Below are 10,524 nucleotides of genomic sequence, written 5' to 3'. Positions count from 1 at the left end.
GGTTTAAACTGCTCGAACAACATCAAATAATCTCTGCTGATGTTACTGTGTTGGATGTAATAAAACAGATCGCAGTAGAAGGTTAATATAATGGTGCCAGTGCAATTTGTACAGCAGTGCAATAACAGGTAGCACTGAACCATCCTCTGCTCATGGGGAGGCAATTAACTGTGCAACACAGAATCAAACATGCTCCATGAAAATGCAAAGCTGAGGAGTGTGCATGAGCGAGGCATTATCTTCTCACATACAGGAAGCATAAGGTATGCAGCAGTCATTGTTAAAAAATTAGCATTTTCCAACAGTTTAACCTCAGTGCTAACTACTGGAATGCTTCTCTGTTTTAAAATAAGGGTAAGTTAATTATGTCAAAATTGCATGCATCAGTTCCTGGTTAGATGAAAATTTCAATCTCTAAGCCTAAGAGCATGGGTGCAACTGTTGTGTGCTAGATCCCCTAGGTTTCTCTGCAAGCTAGACTCTTTAAAAGAGCACTGTTCTTTAGGGCTGTGTGAAATTGTGCTGGCTGTTTTGATTTGAAACTTTTGACTCATTTCAAGCTCGAAACAGTGAAATCAAATAAAAATGAAGGGCATCAAAACAGCCTTGACACAAAACAAGGCTAGTCATAATGTTCTGAAAGTTTCAAAACTTTTCAAGTTTTGAAGCAGCCAGCAGCCAGGCCATGGGAGATGGGCGAGGATCAGGGATGCACTGAGTGGCTCCACAGCCCCATGTGGATCAGCCAGGAGCACAGCCCTGGCTCTCCCTGCCTCCCAAGGCCAGGCTGCAGGAAGCCAATCACAGCACAGGGGAAGGGAACTGAGCCCAGCTGAGATGAGTTCCCCTTCCCAGTGCTAGGATCAGGCTGGGCAAAGGAACTCAGCCCAGCTGAGCTGAGGTCCCACCCCTAGTGCTACCATCGGGCTACTGCCATGCAAGCTCCAGCCTCAATGTCCTACGCGAGAGAGGAAGAGCTCCTGCAGCTTAGATACTAACTCCTCAATCCCCTCCACCCATGCAGTTGCCAAACTTGGTGTTGCCAAACTCAGCCCAGCTGAGCCAAGTTCCTTTCCTCAGCCCAATGGTAGCGCTAGGGAGGGGAACTGAGCTATTGGGCTCAGTTCCCTTCCCCAGTTCCCAGGTCCCAGGTGGCAGCACCCAGCTTCCCTCCCTTGTCTGACAGGCAGATCGGGGGTCTGCAGCCCCGGGAGGACTGGCACAGCCCCCACAGCCCTCCTGGGGTTGCAGCCCCCCATCTGTCTGCCAGGTGAGAGAGGCTGTTTCGAGCTTCCCCATTATAGCATATGGGCAAAACGTCAAAACAGCATCACTGTTTTGACAAAATTAAATGGAACAGCTGTTTTGAATTGAAATAAAATTCAAAATGAAACGCTGTTCCATCAAAACCTCGAAAGTCAAGTCAAAATGGAACAGTGCCGTTTCACACAGCCCTACTGTCCTTTAAAATTTAGTCATACATGAAGCAATAGGATACAGCATCTGTATAGTACTTCATACAGGAAAGGGGCCCATATTTGTCCTCAAGTTAGCGAAGACTGCAAATGATTCCTTTGGTGCTGTACCTTTGATTTTACCCCTTTTTCTACCCCTCCAAAGGAGACCTGCTTTCTCATTTGACTAGCATTTCAATAATAGCTCAAGTGCTCTAGACATGGAAGACTTGCACTTTCCTGGGACTTGCTAGTTTCATTATGGGTTTTTGTTTTACAGATCAGGTGTTAATGATGAAAACTCACCTGTAAGAATCATAAACAAAACAAAATGGCATTAGTTGCATGCAAGTCTGCCTGCTATGTTACAACCTAAGTGATGTCAGGCTGGTCAGTGCTTGCATGAGAGACCCTCAAAGGAAATCTACAGTTCTTCAGAAAACAGTAATTCAAGTCCAGTCTAAACCAGTGTCCCAAGCTGGCTTTCTAATAAGCTATAGGAGACTCTTCTGTTACCTTTTGAACCAAACTGTATAAACACCTTAAACAGTCTTCATCAGTGCTGAAAGGAGTTACAAGTGATATGCTTGGTCTATAGTTGATGGTCAGAGACAACAGAAAGAATGATTATGCAGGTGTTTGCTTTGCTTCTCTGTTGTGTCAAAATCTTTTCTAAAATACACTTCTGAGGCTGGTGCTTTTATTCTCAAACTTGAGGTGTTTAGAGCTTGTACAATTTCCCAAGTCACTGCAATAAAAAATAAGCATTTATGTGGCATATACTGCAACAGTGTTGCATTACACTGGGTTCAATACTGCTTAGAGTCAATGATTGTTCTATACTGTTAACCCTAATGATTTGTGTTGTGAGCGAGAGTGAGTCTGGTACTCCTGAAACAGGCTGGACTGACAGCGTGCCAAACCATATTTTCCCCTCTGTTGAGACAACAGGAACAGTGCACACACCCTGCCTGCTACATACATGCCCCACACTGACCTGGAGGGTGACTAGTACAACCTCCATGTACCATTCAGTCCTTGACCTCTATTCCAAGACTGTCATCACAGGTGGCAATTAGTGGTGAAGTGGTTGTGTTGGTGGTTTTGTAGGTGACCTAAAGGTGAAAGGCTCTGTATCCCATTACCAATCCCCTGTGAGCTAGCTCTCTCTCCAGCCCTCCTTTGATGTACTACAGAGATTTAATCATTTCAACTGGCCTTTGTGAGTGTAACAGGGTGACAGGTTCCTCTCTGTATTACTGACCTGCTCTTTTCTCTACAATCTTGGAAAACAGTACACTGATGAGGTTCAACACCTCTGCAACCTACTTATCAATAAGAGGGATGTTTGTTAAAGTAGTCCAACACGTTTCAATTGACAAGCTAGTTACCACAAACTTAGTATAAAGTAGTTTGTTTTGTTTTTTATACATAGTTATATTCAGTAATGCTGAGATTCAACCTCAAACCCATCACCCACTTGAATGGAACTGCCCATTCAGATTCACTGAACAAGATGAATTAAGCCTCCAAAAAAATGGCAGAGTTTTCTCTTCCTGTCTGAGCTGGCCTTTCATCTGGTACAACCTCCTGCCAATGCTTCTCCTTCAACAAGCCACAGGAAGCCTCTTAAGACACCCAAAGGGGGGGGAGGGTGTAAATATTTTTTCACAGAGAGAATATATATATACACGCATTTCTCACATAGAGAATACACACACACACACACACACACACACACACACACACACACACACACACACAGGTTTCCTTTGCTTTATGCGGGATCTGTATGTGCAAATTCGCCCTTATGCAATGACCCTTTTTATACCAAAAATTCTTTTTCTTTTTTTTTTTTTTCCCCACCCCCCCTTTTTCAGGGCTGGAAGGGGCCTTGGGAGGTCATCGAGTCCAGCCCCCTGCCCAAAGGGCAGGAAGTCAGCTGGGGTCATAGGATCCCAGCAAGATAAGCATCAATTTACTCTTGAAGGTGTTCAGTGTAGGTGCTTGAACCACCTCCTCTGGCAGACTGTTCCAGACCTTGGGGGCTCGGACAGTAAAGAAATTCTTCCTTATGTCCAGCCTGAAGCGGTCTCACAGGAGTTTGCGACCGTTCAACCTCGTCATCCCTTGGGGCGCTCTGGTGAACAAACGTTCCCCCAGATCCTGGTGGTCACCCTTGATAAACTTGTAGGTGGCCATCAGATCACCCCTGAGCATGCGCTTTTCCAGGCTAAAGAGTCCCGTGGCTCTCAGCCTATCATCGTAAGATCGGTTTTCCTGACCTCTGATCATACACGTAGCTCTCCTCTGAACTCTCTCAAACTTCTCCACATCCTTTTTGAATTGTGGAGCCCAAAACTGGACGCAGTACTCTAGCTGCGGCCTCACCAAGGCCGTGTACAAGGGGAGAATGACGTCCCGAGATTTGCTCGAGAAGCATCTATGGATGCAAGCCAGTGTTTTGGTCGCTTTACTAGCCGCAGTATCGCATTGCAGGCTCATGTTCATCTTGTGGTCAATGATGACCCCCAAGTCTCTTTCTTCTGTAGTGCTATCCAACGTAGCACTGCCGAGCCTATAAGGGTGCTGCAGGTTTTTCCTCCCAAGGTGGAGAACCTTGCATTTTTCGGTGTTAAACACCATCAGGTTCTCATCCGCCCATTTGCTGAGCTTGTCCAGGTCAGCCTGGATCACCTGCCTACCTTCGGGCGTGGATGCTTTGCCCCAAAGTTTGGTGTCATCGGCGAACTTGGCCAGTCCACTCCTGACTCCAATGTCCACATCATTAATGAAGATGTTGAACAGTATGGATCCAAGGACAGAGCCTTGAGGGACCCCACTGGTCACAGGGCACCACGATGAGTGACTGCCATCAATTACAACCCTCTGGGTCCGACCACGGAGCCAATTTCCCAGCCAGCGGATCGTGGTGGAGCCAAGGCCACAACTGGCCAGTATCGCCAAGAGGTGATCATGGGATACCAGATCAAAAGCTTTTTTGAAGTCAAGATATATGACATCAATCTCTTCTCCCTCGTCCAGGTAATAGGTCACCTGGTTGTAGAAGGAAATGAGATTGGTCAAACAAGACCTACCCGCAACAAACCCATGCTGGCTATCCCTTAGGACATTAGCCTGGGCCAGTCCCTCAAGGATGGCCTCCTTAATAAACTTTTCTAAGATCTTCCCCAGGATAGAAGTCAGCCTAATGGGTCTGTAGTTAGCTGGATCCACTCTCCTCCCTTTCTTGAAGATCGGCACCACATTGGCCTTCTTCCAGTCTTCAGGCACTACACCAGAGCGCCAGGAGTTTTCAAAGACCCGTGCCAGGGGCTGGGCTATGACGCTCGCCAGCTCCTTGAGGTGCAGATTGTCAGGGCTGGCTGACTTGAAGGTATCCAGCTTTTCAAGATATTCCTTCACGAGGTCAGCATTTATGGAGGGTAGGGGATCCCCATCACCCGGATCTCCCTGTCCCATAGCAGGCACGGGCATCCCATGGGACTGAAGAAAGACTGACGCAAAGTACCTATTTAATAGGTTGGCTTTTTCCTGGGCGTCAGTTGCCAGTTGCCCCATCTGGTTTAGCAGGGGTCCAATGTTGCCCTTGCTTTTCCTCCAGCTCCCCACATATTTGAAAAAGGACATTTTGTTGTCCTTGATGCTTGAAGCTAGTTGGAGTTCAGTTGCAGCCTTGGCTTTCCTGGTTTGCTCCCTGCAGGACCGGACCAGCACAGAATAATCCTCCTTGGAGGTGAATCCCGTCCTTTGTAGGCTTTCCTTTTTAGCCGCAGAAGGTCCACTAGGTCCCTAGAGAGTCAGGAGGGCTGCTGTGCCTTCTTGCTGCCTTTCCTCCATGTTGGAATAGATTTAGCTTGTGCATTGAGGATTGCTTCCTTGAGAAGCAACCACTTTTCTTGAACTCCCATCTCCCTGGGGTCACGGTCCCTAAGGGCCTGACCGACTAGCCTCTTGAGCTTGTCAAAGTCGGCTTTTCTGAAGTCAAGGACTTCTGTGTTGCTGACTGACTTGCCAGCTTTACGGCGGATGGTGAAGGTGATCAGCTCGTGGTCGCTGTCACCCAGCTTTCCATCGATCACTAGGTCACTGATTAGGTCGTCCCCCGTAGACAGTACCAGGTCGAGCAGCGCTTTGCCTCTCGTTGGCCCATAGACTTCTTGAGTCAGGTAGAGGTCATCCACGCACGAGAGAAAGCTTTGTGACCGCTCGGATTTTGCTGAGTGATCTTCCCACGAGATGTCCGGGTAATTGAAGTCACCCATGACAACCAAGGTCCTGGAGCAAGCGGCCTCAGTCAGTTCCTGGGTGAACTCCTGGTCAAGCTCAGGACTTTGAGTGGGAGGTCTGTAGTAGACTCCCACCGTTGTGTCCCCTGTGCCATATTCCCCATGAATTTTTACCCAGAGGGTCTCTAGCTGTCCATGCTGGTCGCCAACATGTAGCTTTCCTTAACATAGAGAGCTACACCCCTGCCCCTTTTATCTACACGATCCCTCCTGTACAGGGTATAGCCCTCTATACCCGTGGTCCAGTCATGGGTGGAGTCCCACCAGGTCTCCGTTATCCCAATGACATCATAATTCTTTGCACTGAGCAGGAGGACGAGCTCATCCTGCTTGTTGCCCAGGTTCCTGGCATTAGTGTACAAGCAAGCAAGTGTGCCCTTGGGGGCTCTTGCCTTGCCCACAGGTTGTGCCAGGGCTGGGGCAGGGGTGGGCTCCCTTAAGTGCCTTGGTCTGCTGGCTTTGCAAGGGCCATTCAGCAGGCCAGCAGGGGCAGTAGTCCCCCCGTCCCCCAATGGGCTTAATTTAAAGCCTGGTGGAGCAGGTCAGCCAGTCTGGCTGAGAAGAGCCTCCTCCCCAGGGGGGAGAGGTGGAGGCCATCTCTTCCCAGCAGCTCGCTGCCTCTCTCTCCAAAGAGCAGGCTGTGGTCATGGAAGCCAAAGCCTTCCCGATGACACCAGCGCCGCAGTCTTTGGTTCACTGTGTGGATCCTCCTCTCCCTCCTCAGCCCGTAGCCCGAGACTGGGAGGATCAACAAAAACACCACCTGCGCTCCCAGACCCCTAAGCCCCGCTCCCAAATCCCTGTAGTGCCTCATGACCTGGCTGGGGGTGCTCCAAGCCGTGTCATTGGTGCCCACGTGAATAAGGAGCATGGGGTAGTGGTCTGTGGGCCGGAAGAGCTGTGGGATCCTCTCCGCAATGTCTCAGATGCGGGCCCCCGGGAAGCAGCAGACTTCCCGGGCTAAGGGGTTGGGGCAGCAGATTGCCCCCTCAGTCCCCCGCAGGATGGAGTCTCCCACAACAAACACCTTTCGCTTTGTCTTGGGGAGAGCGGGGGCAGTAGCTGCAGTTGAGCCTGGGTTGCCTGCAGCAGCCAGCAACTGAGCAGGCTCTGCTGGGGCTGCAAGAGGTGCAAACCTGTTGCTGAGCTCCGGCGGGGCAGGTGCCTTGGTGCGGCGGGCCTTGGGGCCCTTGACCACCTTGGTCCATGCCCCTGACTGGGCAGAGCGGGAGGTCCCAGGGTCCTCCTTAGTCCTGGAGGGAGACCGTGCTCTACCCTGTGGCTCCCGGGGGAGAAGGGCCTGGCAGTAGGAGTCTATCTCCTGCTCACAGTCCCTGATGGCACGCAATCTCTGGACTGTGGCCTGGAGCTCCTCCAGCTGGCGCACCAGAGACCCCAGTAGGGAGCCGATCCTGCAAGGGGAGGTGGCTATGCTCCTGGGTCCCAGAGCCTGAAAAAGGGACAGGCAGCCCCCGCAGCCAAGAGCCAGGGGCTCCATCTGTGTGGGGCCCGGAACCATGGGCTCCGTTTGGGCAGCCGTCTCTGAGGTACCCGATGGGGGGGCCGCAGAGCCCGAGGTGACCTGAGGGGTGTGGCGCGTGCCCATCCATGTCGTGCCTCTGGTAGGCTGGCTACGGCTGGGGCTGACTACTCTGGGGGGGGGGGGGGGGTCGCAGGCAGGGTCTCGTGCCCTCCTACGCCCTCCCCTGCGCAAACTCCGCGGTAACTCGAGCGCCTGTTTACACAGCCTGTTCGGGCGGCTCCGGTCTCGTGGCTCCCTGGGGGGCTGGGCCAAGTAGGGGCCTGGGCGGGGGCTTGACCTGGTCCTGCTCCAGGCAGCAGCCCCCTCCCAGGGAGTGAGGAGTTAACCCCTTCCCACCACGAGCCCGCTTACCTCCGGCTGTGCTGGGGGTCGGCAGGGGGCTCTGCGGCTGCTGAGGGGGGGTCTGGGGGGCTTCGGGGGAGGTAAATTCTCTCTTATGTCATCAGTGTGGTGAAAACACACAGCTGCTTTGTACAGTGCATCGTGGGAGTGACACGCACAAAAATAGTCTCCTGTGTGGATCTGTGCTCCTCACCTGTTGTCTACGATGTGTTTCTGCCGTTGCCATCCCCATTGTGGCTTCTAAGCCTCCTGCTAGCTCATCTCCTACCCCTCTCCCTAGCCCATCAATAAAGCCTTCACCACCCTCTCTTCACACTAACAAAACATTCACCACCACCCTGTGCTTGTGTGCACTGTCTGCTGTTGGTGAGTACCAAAACTGTCTTGTAAAAGTGGCAGTAATGGGTCTGGGTGTCAGTACAGTTGAGGTCTTGGAACATCTCCCTATTTGTTACATTGTAAAGGGGGATCCTTCTATGGAAATTTGAGTTATACACTGTTTTCCAGGAATGCAGGTACAGCATAAAGGGAGGGAAACCTATAGCTATAGACTTCTCTGTGTGTGTATATATCTATTGTGTGTGAGAAAATGGAAGTGGGAGTGGGAAACAGGAATAATGCAACTGGGGGAGGAGCAGGGGCATGGAAGAGGGAAGGAATAAGAAAAGGCACACTATGGTCAAACATGGGTGGAGAAAGAAGGGGTAGAGGCAACTGTGGCAGGCACCCTGTCCCTCCAAGCAAACCTGAAGGTATTGCAGCGTTCTTTTCACATCCTCAAACCAAATCTTGCAGGGGCAATACAAACCGTATGCCTATACCAACAGGATATCCCTACTGAATTGGTATGTACCCATGCACCTTTACTGTACCTCATCGACATTTTCTTCCAGGAAACACTTTTGTCAGAACATTGTCAACCAGCTCTGTTCAGGATGATGTACGTTATAGCAGCCTTTGTATTACATCCTGCCATGGACAACAATTAACAATGATGTTTAATTACCCTAAGAAAAGCTGCTGGATTCAGGGTGGAAAGGTAGAGAGACCTTACTGATATTTTCATTTAAAACAAAGTTTGTAGACTTCCCCTATACTCCCTCCCAACTTTTTTTTCCTCCACTCACATTAGCTCAGTATTTGCAATGAAAAATCTCCCAGAAGCACCCACCACATAATAGAGCTCTGTGTGCTAAGCCAGTCAAGCAGGATGTAGGTTTCAGCATTTCTAAATAGTAAAAGATCTCCTGGTAATGTGCTAACAGAATTTATTTTCTAGATATTACCCAGCTTTCCAGAGATGCCCAAAGTGCTCCATAATTACATGCTAAAAAATCAGAGTCTGTTTTGTTTGTGTACATGGAAATTTGCCAGAGACAAGGTCTGAAGTGATTCATTTCATACCTCAAATATTTTATGAAGTGAAGAATCTTCTGTTTCTGAAAAAGATTAAAACCTTATTTCCCTCTAGGTCTTTCTGCTCATGCAGTTGCATGCCTGGGAGGCAATTAAGATGGATGGATGGGATAACAGATACCCCCTTATGAAGAAGCAGCACATTTTTACTGTACTCAAAAAAAGAAAGTATATTATTCCCATATATTTCAGCTGCATTTGGAGGAGTTTCTCCTTATGCATCTTGAAGGTGACATGAGCACTTATCACAAGGTGCTGCAATGCTGTATTAAAGCAATTTTATTATTTCACTGTGGTTTTCAGCAATTATTTCCAATACACACACATTGCCACAGTAATTCCCTTTGGTGTACTCTGTGCCAAACATTTTCTCACCCAAGCCCACAACCCCCTGCATACTAATGCAATTATCCAGTTGCCCTCATTAGCAGGTAATCTGCAGACAAGACTGTATGCCCAAAATATCTGTAGCTCAAAATATCAGTTCAGAAAGAAAACTCTAGCTGCCATTATTTTATTTTCATCCAAGTATCATTTTCATAGGCTTGAACTGGGAGCTATTATGGTTTTAACTGACATCAAAAGCAATCATTTAAAAATCAATCCCCTCTCCCACTGTAAAAAGTCCTTGAATCCCTACCCCAGAGAGCTGTTGGCTATGCTGCAACCAACGGGTGCTCACATCAAATGAAAGAAAGGATGGTCATATGGCCGAAGCATGAGACCAGGCGGTAGGAGACGTGGGTTCTGTACCCAGCTTTGATTCTACCATTCACCCAATGTGGAGGGACACAGCTTGACTACATTTAATTAATACTGAGAAACAATGCCTGCAAAAATATGTAAGCTTGGCAATCACTGACACTTAACCAAAAAAATCGCCAGTTCAGTTAACCACACCAGTGAGCCAAAAAGAAAACCTGACTAGTTACGATTCTAAGAAGGAGATTTTAATGATGCTGTCCAACAGCATGCTTTGCCAGAATTCAGCCATACCAACATCTTTTATTGTAGAAAGTGCCATGAATGGGCCATAGATTCACAGACCACCTCCTACCCCCAAAACGCATTAGTTTTAGTTCAGATTGGAATAAAGAAGCTACAGAATTTTCAGCCTGATAAGAATCGAAAACCTATCACAACATTCAGGAATTTCACAGGCAATAACGACCCTTTCCTTTTTTGCTGTGTGAACATAGTTTAAAACATGGCCGAGTTTAAACATTAGACGGGCAGAGCAGCACACTAGGTGATTCTACAGTGTAGCAGCTGAGCAATACCACAATACATTTGTTCGAGTTTGCTGTTAAAGCCGTTTGTGAATCCCAAGGCACCGGCTACAGCATGAAGCTATTTGCAGCTGGCAGCTTTCTTTTGCTTTGCTGGTCAGACATTGTTTCTGTTCTACTTCTCCGTGGGTGTATGAAAGCTTAGGGGTAGCTTGCCTCAGCAATACCCA

Source organism: Crocodylus siamensis, chromosome 10, assembly GCF_052110815.1.
Source record: "Crocodylus siamensis isolate JL-2025a chromosome 10, ASM5211081v1, whole genome shotgun sequence".
NCBI lineage: Eukaryota > Metazoa > Chordata > Crocodylia > Crocodylidae > Crocodylus > Crocodylus siamensis.
The sequence above is the reverse complement of the archived record's forward strand: the minus strand, read 5'-3'. Positions refer to the sequence as shown.